The 20,071-nt window shown below is 41.6% G+C and overlaps 1 protein-coding gene across 3 annotated transcripts in view; it reads right to left on the reverse strand.

Moving 5' to 3' along the window:
• Positions 1 to 20,071, reverse strand: part of APP (amyloid beta precursor protein) — a 287,309-nt gene that overhangs the window by 26,854 nt on the left and 240,384 nt on the right. The gene's annotated exons all lie outside the window — the stretch shown is intronic.

Raw genomic sequence — 20,071 nt, forward strand, 5'->3', positions numbered from 1 at the left:
ATTTTTAATTAATTAATTAATTTTTAATGATTTTATCCTTTATTTTTTATTTTTATTTTTATTTTTAAATTTTTAATTAGTGAATCATCGTGAGGGTACAGTTACAGATTTATACATTTTTGTGCTCATGTTTCCCCCATACAAAGTTTGAGAACCCATCCCTTCACCAGTGCCCATTCTCTACCACCAGTAAACCCAGCATCCCTCCCACCCTCCCCAGTCCCGTCTCCCCCCATCCCACACTGCCACTGTGGCAGGGTATTCCCTTTCGTTCTCTCTCTCTGATTAGGTGCTATGGTTTGCAATAAAGGTGTTGAGTGGCCATTGTGTTCAGTCTCCAGTCTACATTCGGCACGCGTCACCCTTCCCTCGCATGAACAAGTTGCGATTTCTTTCTGCTGAAAGACACACTCAGTGGGTCCCTACTTTGCCCCTAGGCTCCTCTGAGAACAAGACACATGCGGCGGATGATGTTAGCCTGGACCTTTTGTGATCAGTTCCCGCAGTTGGGGCTTCCCTAAAGGTCCCTTGAGGCTGCCCGGCCAATGCTCTGTGCCCTGGCTCTTCCCAAGACAGCCCCGCACACGTGACACTGCGCTCCAGTCTCCTCTGTGGGCTCAACATCCCAGCCACGATTGCTCATGTGACCTCCAATCAAGGTCACGACCTTTCTTTTATCAGTGCGACTTTATTAAAAAAAAAAATAAAGAAGGCCCTCGGGTTTCCCTTTTGAAAGCCCAACAACACCCCCCTGGGAGAACCTGGTCTACCTCTCTGAAGTTCTTGCAGGTAACTACACTTCATCATGGAAAAGGCATTTTACTGGGGGGACAAAAGGAGCTGGGAACACAACCGAGGATCAAGCGTAACTTGGAAATGGGTTATTGGGATTGGGAGAGAGAAACGCAGTGAAGGGAGGAGGCATGCATCTGACCCGAGTTCAAGTGCTAAACCAGTGAGGGTGAAATCCCAAGCACCATCTGGTCCTTGGAATATTACGAGGTGCAGCCGCACGGTCCCCCAAGCACCAGTGGGGTGGCCTGGATAAACCGCAGCACTCCGGGGGCCTGAACAGAGACACATCTGGGGGCTCTTGAATTGAACTGCTGGCCCGGCCCTGGGTCCTCTGAGCACCCTTTCTCCAAAAAGCAAATAAACAAAAACCCGAAACAGGTTATCACGAGATTCATGATGAATCTCCAAGGATACTGATGACAGAAGTTACCAGATTTTTTCCATGTGATGCCATATTGTGAATCATTTAAGACTCATACATAGCATAGGCTATTAATAAGATATTAATTGGAAAATATCTTTTTTTGGGGAATATATAACTTTTAATTTTGTTTATTTATTTTTAATTTTTTTTTTCTTTTTGGATCACACCCGGCAATGCACAGGGGTTACTCCTGGCTCTGCACTCAGGAATTACCCCTGGCGGTGCTCAGGGGACCATATGGGATGCTGGAAATCGAACCCGGGTTGGCTGCATGCAAGGCAAACACCCTACTTGCTGTGCTATTGCTCCAGCCCCAGGAATATATAACTTTTAAAAAAAATTTTTATTAGTGAGTCACCATGAGGTACAGTTACAAACTTATGAACTTCGATGTTTGCATTTCAGTCATACAGTGATCGATTACATCCCTCCACCAGTGCCCATTCTCCTCCACCAATGTTCCCAGTATCCCTCTCACTACCCCCACCCCAACCCCCACCACCCCACCCTGCCTCTGCGGCAGGGCATTCCCTTTTTATCTCTCTCCTGGGAATATATAACTTTTTAATTATGCTTGTGTCAAGAATTTACTGTATTATATACTTCAAATTGTTGGTTAGTATTAATTCAATAGAAAATAAAAATGAAAGCCAGATTTAAATTGGATTTGCAACATGTTGCTTATCATCCCTCATATTTCTTTTTCAAAAATTAACTGAAATATTTGGTCTGAAATTAAAAATTTTGTTCAAAATATGCATTAAAACAATCTGACAGGAGACTATTAAAGCATGGAATTAATATCCTTCCACAGAGTCAGTTTAATTGTAAGGTATCGCTTTAAATGATGAAATCTTGAGCAAATTCATTCTCCCAAAGTGTAATTTGAATTATAATATATGTCTGTTCTCTGTGGCACCGTCTTAAAATTCAGTATTTGATGCTTGCAATGACCTTTCTCATACATATGAAAGGCTCCCATTAGATTTCTTCCAATTTTTTCATGTCTTACAGTCATAGGTAATGGCTAATAACTTAGCCAATGTCGGCTTTAATAAATTAAATGGGATTTCTGTTACATAAATCTTTTGCTTGTGACTGTTAAGCACTTACTATGCTAAAGAGCAGATCTTCTGGAATAATTTTTGATGCTAATACACTTGTCTTAAAAAAGGACTAATCTCTTTCAATACAATCCATTCTTGGTGCCATGTTCTCGGGGTTCTTACCATCATGTATCCTCCCCAACTTCATCTGAAAATTCTTTGTCATGCATACATGGTTTGTAAGCTTTCTATATAACTTTTCTTGCCCCAACCCTACCTTTTTTTAAACTTCAAAACAAAAAAACCCAAAACACCAAACCTGTCTTTCATCTCTATTATCTTCTGGCATCTCTTCCTAATAACTGGAATGATAGCACTGTGGGTAGGGCATTTGCCTTGCACGTGGCCGACCCGGGTTCGATTCTTCCGTCCCTCTCGGAGAGCCCAGCAAGCTGCTGGCAGTATCTCGCCTGCACGGCAGATCCTGGCAAGCCCCTTGTGGTGTATTCGATATGCCCAAAACAGTAACAACAAGTCTCACAATGGAGACGTTACTGGTGCCCGCTCGAGCAAATCGATGAACAATGGGACGACAGTGCGACAGTGCTACTGCGCAGAGCACTACCTGACTACCCTACGTTTTGGGCTGGAGCGATAGTACAGCGGGTAGGGCGCTTGCCTTGCACGTAGACGACCCCGGTTTAATTCCTCCGCCCCTCTCGGAGAGCCCGGCAAGTAACTGAGAGTATCTAGCCCGCATGGCAGAGCCTGGCAAGCCCCCTGTGGTGTATTTGGTATGCCAAAAGCAGTAACAACAAGTCTCACAATGGAGACGTTACTGGTGCCCGCTCAAACAAATCTCTTCCTACCTCTTTCTATAATTACCACCTTTGGAATTTCCACTTATATGTGAAATCCTAAGGGACTCCCTCCTTTGATGAATACAAAATGTATTCCTCCAGTCTTGATTTTTTCCTCCAACTCTTGGTTATACACTCCTAACAGGCTGCCATCCATTTCAGTAGCCCTTCCCACCCCCTCCTTTGTTCTTTTGGGCCCACACTCAGCAGTGCTCAGGGCTCATACTCAGAAATTATTTCTAGCAGTGCTCAGGGGCTGGGAGGGTGGGAATGAGCCCAGGTGAGCCGTGCGAAAGGCAAGCACCCGATTCACTGTACAATCACTCAGGCCCCTAGGAGCTCCTTCTTTTCTTCTTCTTTTTTAATCTTTTTGGGTCATTCCCGGCAATGCACAGATTACTCCTGGCTTACGCACTCAGGAATTACTCCTGGCGGTGCTCAAGGGACCATATAGGATGCTGGGAATCAAACCCAGGTCGACCGCGTGCAAGGCAAACACCCTACCCGCTGTGCTATCGCTCCAAGTCCCATCTCATTTTTCTAGTGATGAACTCACACTAATTGTTGTATCAAGCTGCGCTGCTGTAATTTAAAATAAGAAATAGGCACCTGTTTTTCTCTGGCACAATATTTCTAAGACTCCTGGAATTTGCAAAGTGAAGAGAGCCATAAAAGTGTCTTTTGTTGGGTAAATGAGATAACTGTGGGAAAACCCTCTGGATTAATGGGGTGACCACAGGAAGACCCTGAGGTAACCCAAGGATGAGAGAATTAGTCACCAGAAGAACCAACTATTTGATTAGAGTCGAAACTCTTTCTTTTGTTCTCTACCTCCAGAGAGGAGAAAAAAAACCCTGGAGATTGAATTTAGTCACCAGTTGTCAATGACCTAATCAATCGTGTCTATGTAATGGAGACTCCATAAAAATCCAGGGCAAGGTTTAAGGAAATTTTCAGATTGGTGAACATGTAAAATTAAAAACATGCTTCGTGAGCCATTAAAATAATGGTCCAGAACAACAGTACAGAGGATACGGTGTTTTCTTTGTACGTGGTCAACTTGGGTTTGACCCCTGGCACCCCATCTGATACCACAAGCCTGTCAGGAGTGATCCCTGAGCACTGCTGGGTGTGGGTGTGGGGAAAACCCATTATAAATAACTAAAGGGGCAAAAAAAAGGAATTAAGCGACCTTAAGGAGAGGGTTGCAAGAATCTCCTTTCTATAGACTATTAGTCAGAAGCTAAGGGGCAATTTGGATTGAGATTGACCAACGATGCGAGTGGAGGGGTGAGTTTATAGGGCTGAAATCATCACCCGTGGGACCCGCCCCTATGTCGTGGTAGAGAGTAGAACTGAGTTTAATTGTAGGATGCCTTGCTGGTCTGAACGAACTGTGTGGGATAGGGGAAAACCCAATATGATGTCATCCGTGTCCCGTTCATAAAAGCACCTCTCCCTCTGACTGCACAGCTTGTCTTACCCCATACTGCACTACACATGCCCTTTGGGATACCTTCACCCTCTGCAATCTCCCATCGACAACTCTTTGAGCATTCATTTTGTTCTCTACGGGGTAGAGGAGAGAAGCGATAAACAAATCCCTTCAAGAATCCACTGGCCTGTGAGCCTCAGGTTGAAACCCAAGTGTTAGGCTGCTTGACACCAGGCTCTTAGCATTCAGCCCAAACCATCTAGCTTCCATGGAGCTAGAAGAACTCCCTGTCAGACTCCACTACCACTGGACTCCTCCTTGAAAGAGCAAATGGAATGTGGAAAGTGTTGTCAAAGAGACTCTGACCGTCCTCTTTAAGATTTCTAGGTGAACACTGAACAGCCTGATTCAGCTGTTTTGAGACTGTGAAGAAGCAGGAAACCACCTGCTGATTATGCCAATTACCAACAAACACCTCCCTCACTTCCCCTTCCACCATAGGCTTCTGTCTGGAGATCTGTTCAGGCATGGACAGACAGATGGACTTAAGAACCAACATGAAAGGCTTTAGAAGAGACTCAGATCATCTTCCTACCTCGTCTCTGACCAATGAATGTCTTCTGATTATATTATAATACGCTGATGCTATTTCTCTTGAGAAATAAAGAAACCAGGAATTGTAAGCATAACTGTTCCATGATGTCTTCTTTTCCTACAGGGTTATACTAAGCTGTTTTGCACATCACTCTCCTCAGGGGATGGTTATTAGTCTTGTCCTCTCAAATGGTCATTTCACAGGCATGAGGCCTGAAGGGGATTCTGAAATTACAGCAGCCCGTGTAGTTTAAAAAAAAAAGAGCAGGGAATCATTATAGTGCAAAATCTTATATCAGAACTTCATCTTCACTCGAGGTAAGTCCTGATATTCCTCTTTCTCTTTTTATCACTTATATACTGTTGGGAGGAAATTTCCTTCAGATGGCCACTAAAATGCTGAGCCCTGTGGTGGTTAATTTTCTTGGTTTATTATATTCATTTCCAGCAGATGAAAGTATGGGAATGAAGTATTCAAGAAACAATTTTTTTTTTTTGCAGAATGAAAAGAACTTAGAATTTCTTTTTTTTGCTACAAAAATTTTTTCCTCTTGAGTTTCTATAAAATGGCAGAAACTCATGTTCCTGTCTCAATTTAACACAGGATATATAGAAACTACCACCTCTGGGTGCCTTTTTTTGGAACAACAGTTAGAGGGCTTTTTATTTTTAATGGAGGCGTGCAGAGAGGACGATGATTTACCATTAGCTGAAGTGGGGTTCAATTTTATAATCATAAAATGTCTAAGGCAGCCAGATACCTTTTGACATCATTAAGGCACTAGTGGATAATACAGTTGGTACTGGGCAGTTCTGCTAATAATAATAATAATAATAATAATAATAACAATAATAATAATAATAATACTACGACTAGTACCAAATATACTTGATATATTATTGCTCATCCTAAGTGAGGCTTTATCATTAATTCTGTGGTGAGATGAGTCGCACAGAAATTGTATTTCTACTGTGCCCCAAGGAATGATCTTACTTCATGAATTAATTTAATATTTTATTATACTGCTTTAATGGCAAATGTTGGGAATTTCCAAAGCTTTTAAGCATATGCTAACTGATGTGTTAAATCCAGCCCGTGTTTAGTCCCCTACCCTGTTGGCTCAGTTCCCCACAAAGTGATTTAGCTTCCTGAATCACAGCAGTTACCTTAAGTCAAATCTCCTCTTGTATAATATTCAAGCACATGATCCTTGTAGTTAACAATATAAATATTTAACTGAGTTCAATGGTGGTAATATTTAACCTACAGTTTAAATAATAACAGATATTTAATTTCAAATATTAAACATACAATGAACTCCTTTCATTTTGCCCTTTCAAAAATGCTTTGAGAATCCACAAGCATATCTAGTGTAAATAAAAAAAAAAAGAGAGACCTAAACCCTCACACTTAGCTATTAAAGAAAGCAACATCAAAAAAGACATGCAATAGCAATTTCACCCTCCAATGGTTTAAATATCTTTTTTTCTTTTTTGTATAAGCAATATATGTCCATAATAGTTTATTTGGGAAAAAAATGGCCTCATAAAAGGGTTGATGAATAGGAAACACATGAATTCGAAGGAATTCATTACATAATATTTTTTAAAATTATTAATCTGCTGTCAAAACACCTTTCAATGACTTAATTGGAGCATTTTAGGTTTCAAGAAAATAAGACTTTTGGATATTAAATTAGTTTTCTCTTACAAGCCTAAATGGGGAAAACTGAAGCCCAGATTTTCCTCTTCAATTTTTTAACACATCATGGGTAGAGAGAGGAAATAATTCCTCTTGTAATGTATGCTCCATCTGATTTTTCTCCTTGAAACCACAGCTAATAAAGGTCTGGTTTAGAGACTAATAAGAACCCAAGAGATTCCATAGGTTTCATAGTCACTGTCACTGTCATCCCGTTGCTAATTGATTTGCTGAAGCAGGCACCAGTAACATCTCCATTTTGAGACTTGTTGGTACTGTTTTTGACATATCAAATACACCCTGGGTAGCTTGCCAGGTTTTGCTGTGCGGGCGGGATACTCTCGGTAGCTTGCTGGGCTCTCCGAGAGGGGCAGAGGAATTGAACCTGGGTCAGCCGCATGCAAGACAAACGCCCTGCCGCTGTGCTATCGCCCCAGCCCAGGTTTCATAGTATATTATAGTATTCTGATTTTGTACGGTACTGGACCTGCATGGATATTGTACCTCGCTTCCTCATTTTCTAATTCTTCTGGTTCCCAGTGAATAAATGTTACCTTATCTGCACTTCCTGTCCCAAACAGACATTTTCTCTTATCATAAAACCAGTGATTTTTTTTTCCTTTTTCCTTAAGATTTTTTTTTTTTTAATTACTGAATTACCTGGCAAGCTACCCGTGGCGTGTTCGATATGCCAAAAACAGTAACAACAAGTCTCACACTGGAGATGTTACTGGTGCCTGCTCGAGCAAATTGATGAGCAATGGGGTGACAGTGATACAGTGATACAGTGATACTGAATTACTGGGAGATACAGTTCCAAAGCTGTTCATGACTGGATTTCATTCATAGGACGCTCGAGTACCCATCCTTTCACCAGTGTACTCTTCTCACCACCAATGTCCCCAGTTTCCATTTGACCAGTGCTTATCCTTTTAATGAGGATTTACTTATGCATCACCGATGATTGAGGACTACACCCTCTCTACACAATGCACTCCACGCCACGCCCCTCCCACCCCACAGCTGCACTGGAAGTAGTTGTAAAAGGGATGTGATTTTTCCCTATCAAGAAGCTCCACTACGAATCTGCTGTCTTCCCATCTAGGCATTTTGCCCACACCGGGACCAGAGATTTGAGTTAATTTTGCAATTACAGTTCTGTGCATGCTTGGTTCAGGGCAAAATACATAGCTGCCACACTGTTCAATACTTAACAATTCTTAACAAGGACAACTTAACGATTGCCCAAACTTAACAATTCCATGGCCTCTGAAACCCATACTTTTTTTTTTTTTTTTTAAATATCCCAAACAGTAGTGCAGGATGAATGCAGTCCTTGCAGTTCTGTTACTTTAGAGCCTGTTTCCCACCCTCTTTGACACGGGTGTCCCCTGGGAACTCGTGAGCAATGCGGGCTCTTGGGTCCCACCCACAAGTACAGAATCAGAAGTTTCACACTAAAACGATGCCCAGGGCATCCAGGAGAACAAACAAGGTCTGACCACAGCCACCAACTATGGAAATCGCTCCACACAAAGGCTCAAGTGCTCCCCTTTAGACTGGACAGAAGTCTAAAAATAAAACAGGGTATGAAAGATGACTCTCTGCCAGGAAGCAATATTGCCAGGAGAAATCTCATTCCCCGGCATCTTAAAGCCACATTCTTCTTTAGAACCCAGCAAACTACTGCCCGGACACCATCCCTCATGGAAACATCGGTGGACCCGAAAGCCACAGAGGAGTGGAAGGAGGGGTCCTGCATTTCCTTTTTTCGTCAGACCGATTTGTCAGGCAGGAAATCACACAGGAGGCAAGTGCTCAGGAAATGGTCCGTGTTATTCAGACTCTGGGAGGGAAGAATGTACTTCAGAGTGAGGGCACTGGAGGACACACTTCATGGCTGCCTGCCTCCTGCCGAAGACCAGCCTGAGCTGGGTGGAGCATTTCCTCCGACAATTCAGTGGAGCAGAACTAAGACGTTGGGAATGCTGACGGGAGTGAGAAACTGTGATTTTTCCTGGGATTCGACCCCACCGGTTGGAATTCTTGGATCAGTCTATACCATGTGCTGCGATGGAATTGTGTCCTACAATGGCATCTCGGTGCAATGACCCCTTTCTTTTCTGTAGTCTTGCCATGTTGTCTGTGAGCCCATTTGGTACCCACAACTTTCTACACGGTGGGGGATTACCTCCCTGGATAGTTGAGCAAACAGTGACCAGTATCTTCAGGAATAGATCTGAAGAGAGTAAGTGGCGACCTAGATTTCAAACCCAAGTGTCCTGATTCTAAGGGCTACCTTATTGGGAGAGGGAGCAGAAATTCTGGGGAAAAAAAATTCTGTTTTATATAGGACATGACTCTCTACCGTTGATTAGTAATCACTGTAAAATAGGCATGCATCTATCATCCCAAGTGGCCTTGTTTAGTGTGCATTAATTTTGACAGATTTGGAAGTGATGAATCATAAGAAGAAACCAAGCAGGAGATTAAAGCCATAATCCTAGGCTACAGAGCTCCTTGTGAGCAGAGTGGAGTTCAGGTCAGGTGGGTCCCAGCTACCTCCGTGCAGAAGCAGGATTTGCTCTTTCCTCCATCTCTTAACTGTCACTTCTACTTTGACAGCCCACCCTCAGTTGCAGGACCTCATCAGAATACCCACCTTCCATGCCTTTTGCTTTTTCTTTCTTTGCTAGACGGGCATTAGTATGAGGGCTCAATGAATAGTCAGGTGGTTGTTATTACTTTCTCTCAAATTTAAAGCAATTTTAAGATAAGTTAGACTCTTTTGCCTTTGTGCAAAAAAAAATGGTTGAACAGTGGGATTATTCTGATATTCAGTCATCCTAAATATCCCTTTTCAAGTAAGCGGTTTCTAGACTACTTCAATGGTTAAGCATAAAACAGAGCCATGACCATACTGTCACATTTGAACTTGAGAGAAAAAAAAATTATAGACTTATGGTCACAAAGTAACGCTGTCCCATAAATCTAGGTCTTTAATTTGACCTCCAGAAAACTGGGTGAGTCCTCTTATTTTTAGCCTCCCTCTCTTGAATAGCTGAGTCAAATCTCAATTGCTGTGTCTAAATCTGGGCTTCTTTATTTATTTATTTATTTTACAAGTTTCTTGGCTGCTGATTTTAAACTGAGCATGCTTTGTCTACTTAGGGCAACAACAGCCTGTCCCTGCAGGCGTTGAAAGTCCAGCTACGCATCACTTGTGAGAACCTTCCTTATTGCAAGTGACATTTTCCTGATGTTGCGTTTGTCTGGGTCTAAGACTGAGGGTGCAAAAGAAGTTCCTTTTCATTTAAGATGGATTTCCTTCTGACTTTCAAAAACCACAGATCAAACAGCTTAGATCTACCCATGGCACCAGTCAGAAAGCCAAGATAAAAGTCAGTCAGGCTCCGGGGCCTGTAAAAGCAGATGAAAGAGTTCCTTCTTCATGTTTCCTTGAGGAACTGCTGCCAATGTTCTGATCCAATTTCTGACTAAATCAGGAGTCTCTGTCTTGTTTGAGTAGTTGAAGCCAAAGTGATTCTGAGGGGGGCAAAAACCCTCTGAAATTTAGACCCATGCTCAAGCTTCCTATCCAAATAATCTCTCATGTGGAGAGGATCATTTTCATATGAAATAAATCTCATCACGAGGAAAGATGAGAGTGAAGAATCTAGATGTCGACGTAAATGTTAATCTATTGGTCTGCAAATCCTTGAAAAATATTTTTATGTTTTATTTTTATAACTTTAAGCCTGAAATTTCATTGAAGTAAGTTTTAGTTTGTGGTACTAAAGTGGTAGTGATATGGTAAAAGTGTAACAGTGTGATACATTGAAACCATAGAAGTTTTGGTAACTTCTGTCCTCATTTTCGTTCATTTCCAGGAATCTCTGTCCCTATCAGGATACCCATGACATTTTTCAAAGAAATAGACATAACACTCCTGAAATTCATATGGAACAATAAACTCCCACAAATAGCTAAAGCAATCCTTGGGAAAAAGAAGATGGGTGGCATCCCCTTCCCCAACTTCAAACTCTACTACAAAGCAGTAATAATTAAAACAGCATGGTATTGGGCTAGAAACAGACCTGCAGACCAATGGAATAGAGTTGAAAATCCTATCACAGATCCCCAAATACATGGACACTTAATCTTTGACAAGAAATGTGAAATGGAACAAGGAAAGCCTCTTCAACAAGTGGTGCTGGGAAAACTGGATAGCTACCTGCAAAAAAATAAACTCTGACTTCTGTCTATGCCAGGCACAAAAGTCAGATCAAAGTGGATTAAAGACCTCAATAATCAGACATGAATCTATAAGGTACATAGAGAAAAATGTAGGCAGAACCCTCCATGACATTGAAGCTAAAAGCATCTTTAAGGATGGAACAGCACTGAACATGCAAGTGGAAGCAAACATAAACAAATGAGACTATATCAAACTAAGAAGCTTCTGCACTTCAAAAGAAACAGTGACCAAAATACAGAAAGAGCCCACAGAATGGGAAAGAATATTTACCCAATACCCATCTGATAAGGAATTAGTATCCAGGATATACAAGACACTAGTAGCATTGTCGTTCCATTGTTTATTGATTTACTTGAGCAGGCACCAGTAACGTCTCCACTGTGCGACTTGTTGTTACTGTTTTTGGCATACTGAATACATCACAGTTAGCTTGCCAGGCTTTGCTGTGTGGGCAGGATACTCTCGTAGCTTGCCGAGCTCTCTAAGAGGGATGGAGGACTCGAACCCGAATTGTTTGCGTGCAAGGCAAATGCCCTACCCACTGTGCCATCACTCAGTAGAACTGTACAAGAAAAAAAATCTCCAACCCCATCAAAAATGGGGAGAAGAAATGAACAGAGGTTTCCTCAAAAAAGAAATACAAATGGCCAAAAGGCACATGAAAAAATGCTCCACATCGCTAGTCATCAGGGAGATGCAAATAAAAACAACAATGAGAAGCCATCTCACACCACAGAGACTGGCACACATTCAAAAGAACAAAAGCAACCAGTGCTGGCATGGATGTGAGAAAAAAAGGACGCTCCTTCACTGTTGGTGGGAATGCTGACTGGTCCAGCCTTTCTAGAAAACAATATGGACAGTCCTTCAAAAACTAGAAATTGAGCTTCCATATGACCCCGCAATACCAGTTCTGGGAATATATCCCAAGGATTCAAAAAAGCACAGTAGAAATGACATCTGTACCTATACTGCAACACTGTTCACAATAGCCAAAATCTGGAAACAATCCAAGTGCCCTAGAACAGATGACTGTTTAAAGAAACTTTGGTACATCTACACAATGGAATGCTATGCAGCTCTTAGGAGAGATGAAGTCATAAAATTTGCTTATAAATGGATAGATATTGAGAGTATCATGCTAAGTGAAATGAGTCAGAAAGAGAGGGACAGACACAGAAGGACTGCAGTCATTTGTGGAGTATAGAATAACATAACATGAAGCTGATACTCAAGGATAGTAGATACACGATACACAGGCAAGGAGGATTGCCCCATAGCTGTAAGCCTGCTTCATGAACGGAGGGGAGAGGGCAGATGGAATAGAGAAGGGAATAACTAAGAAAATGATGGCTGGAGGAATCAGTTGGGATGGGAGATGCATGCCGAAAGTAGATAATGGACCAAACATGATGATCTCTCAGTGTCTGTGTTGCAAGTCATAATGCCCAAAAGTAGAGAGAAAGTATAGGGAATACTGTCTGCCATGGAGGCAGAAGGAGGGTGGAAAAGGGGGTGTACCGGGGATATTGGTGGTGGGGAATGTGCACTGGGTGTTTGATCATTGTGTGATTGTAACACAAACATGAAAGCTTGTAACGATCTCACAGTGATTCAATAAAATAAAATTAAATTAAAAAAGAAACCACAGAAGTTAACATTTTTGTAACATGGTATCACTACTACTGTAAAAATGAAAGAAATCTGAAGATGCCTCTAGATTCAATGTCACTGGCCAAGCAAATGGAAGCAAAGATAAACAAATGGACTCCATCAAATTAAGAAGTTTCTGCACTACAAAAGAAACCATGATCAGAAAAGATGCCCCACAGACTGGGAGAACTTATTTCCTACCACTAATCTGGCAAAGGCTAAATACCCAAGAGAAATAAAGTACTTGTAAAACTTAACAAGGAAAAAAATATCAACCCCATCAAAAATGGTGAGATTAGATGAATAGAAATTCCTCAAAGAAGATATGTAGATGACCAGTAGGTATATGAAAAAAAATGCTCTATAGTTATCTATCAGGGAAAGGTAAATCAAAACAACGATGAGATATCACCTCATATCACTGAGACTAGACCACATCAAAAAGAACAAAAACAAGGCCAGGGAAATGCTACAGCGGACAGGGCATTTGGCTTGTGTGTGACCCAAATGGGTTTGATTCCTTGTTTTCCTTAGGGTCCCCTAAGCAATGCCAAGAGTGATCCTTGAGCACAGAGCCAATAGCAAGCCCTGAACACTGCTGGGATGTGGCCTCAAATCCCAAACTCCACAAAACCAAAGCACACAAAAAGAACAGAAACAGTCAGTATTGGTGGGGACGTGGGGAAAGAGAACTCTCATTGGGGTTGGTGGGAATGTTGACTGTTTCAACCTTCTTGGAAAACAATATGGTGAATTATCAAAAAAAAAAACCTTAAGAATTGAGTTTTCAATGCTGAATCAGCTCAATTTCTCTCTGGAATAATTAAAAGCTGCTGTCAGATTTATCTGAAGACAAATTGTGTGGGAGCCCATTATGCACGGAGGAAAAAAGTTTTAAGTTATTCAGAACCTGATGGCATGCATACTGCTAGATTTATTAATTTAGTATCTATTTTTTTGAGTTTGATGTTTTTCATTAATGAGTCCAATTTCAGTAGCACTCTGAATAGTGATTTGCTTAAGCAATAGTCAATTAATTATGTTCATATGTCACAAATGTTAATTGGGTAGTGAAAGGGAGATACTGCCCATCTCTTGAGCAATAAAACTATACAATTCTTGTTATTAGAATTAAGGAAGCTCACCTTTTTAATATAACATTTTATTGATCACAATAGTTACTGCTGTACTTCAGAGTAAGAGAGGTATAAAATGTTAGAAAGTAATCATTGTATAATGTGTTATAATATATTTTATGTTCATTATAGTCATATAAAATAGATTAATATGCAAAAGTTATAGTCTCATGTGCGTTTGAAAGTACATATGAGCATCATATAAAATTTTTAAAGTTTTCATAAAAAAAAAAGAATTGAGTTTTCATACAATTTAGCAATTCCATTTCTGGGTATCTACCCCAAGGGCCCAAAACTTCATTCAAAAAAGATATTTATGCTCCTATGTTCATTGTCCCGCGATTTACAATAGCCAAGATTTGGAAGTAATGCAAGTGTACAATAACAGATAACTAGATAAAGGCATTATGCACTATGGAATACTACATAGCTACAAAGAAAGATGAAATCTTTCCACGTGCCACTATGTGGATGGCTCTGGAGACTACCATGTTGAACATAGATAGTCAGAAACAGACAGAGAATGATCTCTCTCACATGTGGGATATAAAGCATCATAGTAAGTGCATAACAGACAGTTCAAAGCAACAGAATTGATAACTAGTCTACAGAACTGAGCTTGTGAGGGTGGGGAGATGAAGGGTGGGGGTAGCAGATACCCTGGTGAAGAGTATGGTTGTTGGAGCTCTGGACGCATGAAACCTTGCCATCAACAGTATTTTAAGTCATAGTGGCTAAAATAAAAATTTTAAATATTTAAAGACATTCAGGAGGCAAAAGGTAAAATCGTGGAAGCACCAGCTTTAACCTGAATGTCTCCAGATGTTTTCTTCTGTCCAATAACTAGTGAAAATGCAAATATAGCCAGCAGATACAAATGTCACATAGTCCTCAACATGAGCATCCAAATCAGACTGGTATGCTCATCTTCCTTAGGTATGAGTCAAAGATTTCAGCTGGTTTTCAACCAAGAATATAGTTGTGTGTTCAGTGACAATTTTTTAGTAACTTGTCCTCTCTTCTCATCTTTTTTTTTTTTTTTTTTTTTTTTGCTTTTTGGGTCACACCCAGCGATGCTCAGGGGTTACTCCTGGCTTTGCACTCAGGAGTTACTCCTGGCGATGCTTGGGGGACCATATGGGATGCCGGGGATCGAACCCGGGTCGGCCGCATGCAAGGCAAACGCCCTACCCGCTGTGCTATCGCTCCGGCCCCTCTCTTCTCATCTTAACCTTCTCTATCATCATCTGTCTTTAAGCTTCCTCTACTTGCATTATGCTAATTCCAAAAATCAACTTGTCATCCTCCAAAACATTGTTGACCTCTTTTGTCATTTTTTTTTCATTTGTGTTCCTATCCTCATTGATTTACAGCATTTTTATTTTTTTTAAGTCATTTTAGTAGAGTAGAAGGAACCAAAACAAATAAATGTTAGATTTTCCATTTTTAAACTTTCATTTCAGGGATCTTATTTCTGTGCTCAGACTTTAATCTAGGATTCCAATGCGATATACTTTGTTTTTGCTTACTTCCTGTTCAATAAAAACTTGATTTTTTTTTTTTACTCAACAAAGATTTATTATAGTCAGTCTTTTTTTTTTGAAACTTTTTTGTTTTAATTTTAATTTTTATTTTTTTTAAATTAATTTATTTATTTTTAATTCGTGAATCACCCTGAGGGCACATTTACAGATTTATACACTTTTGTGCTTATGCTTCCATCATACAAAGTTCGGGAACCCATCCCTTCACCAGTGCCCATTCTCCACCACCAGTAAACCCAGCATCCCTCCCACCCTCCCCGATCCCATCTCCCCCCACCCCGCCCTGCCACTGTGGCAGGGCAGTCCCTTCTGTTCTCTCTCTCTAATTAGCTGAAAAACTTGATTTTTGATAAAAAAAAATAGTTGTGTGTTTCCGAGCTACAGAAACATCTGGCTCCCTTGGGTCAACTGAGAGATGTATATTTTCAGGGATGCACTCAAGGATTTTCAAGGTAATGAATGATTGTGTGGGATTCTCTCTTCAAAGACATGTCTTTCAGAGCATAAGCCTCATAGGGCCAGAGAGGGAAGGACACTTGCCTTGAATGCAATTGACTTGATTTGAACCTCGGTAACCCATGTGGTCTCCTGACTCTGCCAGGAGTGACCCCAGAATGCAGAGCCAGGAGTAAGTCCTGAAGACTGCTGGGTGTGGGTCAAAACCCAAAACCAACCAACCAACTAAACAAAAAACCCAAAGCACGAGCCTCAGAGCCTAAGCTAGGATATCATTATTATTCTTCCTTTATATATAAAAAATGGACTGGAGCGATAGCACAGGGCGTAGGGCATTTGTCTTGCATGTGGCCGACCTGGGTTCAATTCCTCCGTTGATCTCAGAGAGGCTGGAAAGCTACTGAGAATATCCCGCCCGAATGGCAGAGCCTGGCAAGCTACCCGTGGCATATTCCATATGCCAAATACAGTAACAAGTCTCACAATGGAGATGTTACTGGTGCTCGCTCGAGCAAACTGATGAACAAAGGGACCACGGTGCTACAGTTCATATATATATATATATATGTATATATATATATATATATATACATATATATAAAAGTGGGCCTGATAGGGGCTGGAGCAATAGCACAGCGGGTAGGGCGTTTGCCTTGCACGTGGCCGACCCGGGTTCGATTCCCAGCATCCCATATGGTCCCCTGAGCACCGCCAAGGGTAATTCCTGAGTGCAGAGCCAGGAGTAACCCATGTGCATCGCTGGGTGTGATCCAAAAAGAAAAAAAAAAGTGGTCCTGATATCTCAATGGGCTGAGCACATGCTGTGTATACAGGAAACCCAGTTTCAATCCCTATAACTGTGTTAGTTCCCCGAGCACTTCTGGAAATGAGTCCTAAGCATTCAACAGAGAAGAACACTGAGCTCTACAACGGTAATATAAATTCATTGCAAATAAATGCAGGACCCCCTCCTCCATTATTTGCCTAGCATTGACATTACTAGAAATAACCAAGTCATGTTTGATTTTTAAACTATATTATCCTTTGCAGAATTGATCATTTCATCTCTTCCTCATGTTCACTTTATCATCTTATTTTTGCAACTGAGAATACAGGCAAACAAGGGACGCAAAAGGCCCTTGAAGTGAGAGTGACAGGTTCAAGGATATTCCAAGGAAGAATGCTCTCCAGGTTCATTCCACAGTGTGAATTTCTCAAATTCTGCATAATTAATAGCCTAAGTGTTTTGCTTTTTTTTTCATTTGCAGGGGGGAGGCACACCAGGGCTTACTCCGGGCTCTGAGGCTAGGGATCACTGTTTTTTTGTTTTTTTTGGGTCACACCCGGCGAAGCACAGGGGTTACTCCTGGCTCATGTACTCAGAAATTACTCTTGGCGATGCTCAGGTGACCATATGGGATGCTAGGAATCGAACCCAGGTCGGCCACATGCAAGGCAAAGGCCCTACCTGCCGTGCTATCACTCTAGCCCAGCTTAGGGATCACTCTTGGCAGGGCTTGGGAGACCATCTAGGGTGCAGGGGATTGAACTTGAGTCAACCATGTGCAAGACAAGCGCCCTCTCTGCTGTATGGTCCAGTAGTTACTTTTCTTGTATACATTTTTATAGTCCATCCAATGACTGCATACATTCTAAACTAACAGTCTTATTTGATTTGGAGTGTGCTGGGGGCCAGTTAATGCCCCTCTCTCTGTATCTGATGTCTGGGTTAACTAAAGGGAGCAGGTAAAGAGTCAACTATTACCTTTGTTTTTAATAAAGGCTTGGCTTTGAGCGGCCCCGTGGTACCTTTTGGGGGAGTGAGCCATTGAGAGGGTCACCATGGCTTGTCAAGGTGCCTATAAACTGGGTCACTTCCAACTTGTACACTGTTCACAGTGTCTGATCAGTCCCTCTCCCGAACTCATGAGAGATGTTTTTCATACCTGGGCAAGAGACCTGGAGAATCACTAGACTGGGAATCAGGGCGCCTCTCAAAAGCTGGCAATCATTCTCGGCTATGCTACGAAGAAAGCACGGTCTACTGATTCTAAAGGCCTCGTCTATTAAGTGCTCTATTTAGATGGATTGAAAGTACTGGTGAGAAAGCTTGGTTAGTTCATAGAAGAAAGTAAGATTTTCAACATCCAGAGATCGTTAGACTTTTACTCAAAGAACATGAAGATTTATGTTGATCATTAGAAGGGAACAGGCAAGTGTGGATAAAATCAGCACAAATAAAAGCACACACACATCATCATCACGGTGGAAGATGAGATGAACAAAGCCCTCACCAATCTTCTACGCTCTTCTGCATGCTGTGTTTTCTTTAACATAAAACTTGCTCGGCAGTGAACATGTCTAGATGTAGCAACAATCCCGTTCAGCATTTGCTGAGTCAGACAATCCCTCAAAAACAGACAAATGCAATATACAAAGCACAGGCATTTGGGACTCAAGAGATGGATGAAAGATGACTACCCTAAGACAGGGAGAGACTAAAATGATTCACTTTATGAAAAATAATCTGGAGCTCAGAAAAATAAAACCAGTCTATCATTAATTTATAAGCATGCTTAATCCATGAGCTAAGTAAGGTGTTTAAGCAATCCGATCATTCTCCAGGTCAGTGCAGAAAATAAGAAAGCCAAGTTTGGGGATTTTTTCTTTTTTCCAGTTTTCCATTTTGGGCTCACACTTGGCAGTGCCTGGGGAACTGTGCGGTGCTGGGGTGCAAACCTGGGGTTCCACATGGAAACACTTGCACATCAGTCTAATGAACCATCTCCCTGGGCCCAAACTTGGATAGGTGGATTAGTGATTGAGGTATTCGAGATAAGAAGACTAACTTCTGACTGAGCATGCACCAAAATATCAAGGATGAACTGGGTCCTTCTGGCGGGGAGACCTAAGGGGACGGAAAAGGGAAGTACTGAAATGGAACTCAGACTTTCAATTTGTGGGAGGATGGATGGTGTATAGTGTCCACAGTGTCCACATTCTGACTGACACAGGGTGGAGAACTACATGGATTACCTTGCCCCAGGAAGTGCAGTGAACATAATCTGACTATGGGGATTCTAGGGATGGCCTGCACATGAAAAATTGAAAAAGTGGAAGGGAAGAAAAGGATGGAAAGGGAACTAAGGGAATAGAAGATGCTTAGGAAATGTCAACTGGGGGGCTGGAGTGATAGAACAGCGGGTAGGGTATCTGCCTTGTATGCTGCTGACCCAGGTTCGATTCCCAGCATCCCATATGGTACGCTGAGCACCGCCAAGGGTAATTCCTGAGTGCAGAGCCAGGAGTAACCTCTGTGCATTGCCGGGTGTGACTCAAAAAGAAAAAAAAGTCAATTTTAGGGGCCAGAATGATAGTAGAGTGGATAAGGCATTTGCTTGCATGCAACCAACCCGAGTTTGATCCTCAGCATCTCACCACTGCATGTGCCTCCCAAAACAAAACAGAAAAAGAAATGTCAACTTAAAAACATGGGCCAAAGTAATAAGGAAAGCTAGACCCGAGAGAGTAAAAAGAGAAAAGATCCTGAATGAAAAAAATACACGGAAGGACAGTGTTTTATAGTGACTGGTCAGATTCTAGCTCTTGACCTGAGTTTTAGCTACCAGAAAAGCAAATACAGGAGAGGAAGGTTCAATTTAGACATGCTAAGCTTGCAGTATTCCACAGATCACTGTGAGAGGGCGGGGCCCCTGGGAATATGGGTCCAGAGAGCTAATGTCATGTGGAACAGTCAACCTGCAAACAGAGAAATGAAAATGGGAAATTTCAAGATGCTACCATAAGTTTGCGGGTGTTTCGGGAAGAGTCCATCCGAGATTTCCCCAGAGGGGGTTGTCATATAATGAATTCTGTTAGATCAGTTCCACCCACAATGACTTGTCATGTCCTCACTGAAAATTCTTTGGGGGTAGACTGTTAAACATGGTGTCAAGATATGACTGCCAAGGTTAGTTAATAAGGCACTTGATTAGTGGTTTGTTAAGAACAAAAAGCAGAAGTGAGTAGAAACTTTCTTAAGGAAGACACACAGAAAGCCAACAAGCATATAAAAACAATGCTCTAAAAAAAAAAAAGGCTGGAGCTATAGCACAGCGGGTAGGGCATTTGCCTTGCATGCGGCCGACCCGGGTTCGATACCCAACAT

This window comes from Sorex araneus, chromosome 2, assembly GCF_027595985.1.
Source record: "Sorex araneus isolate mSorAra2 chromosome 2, mSorAra2.pri, whole genome shotgun sequence".
Taxonomy (NCBI): Eukaryota; Metazoa; Chordata; class Mammalia; order Eulipotyphla; family Soricidae; genus Sorex; species Sorex araneus.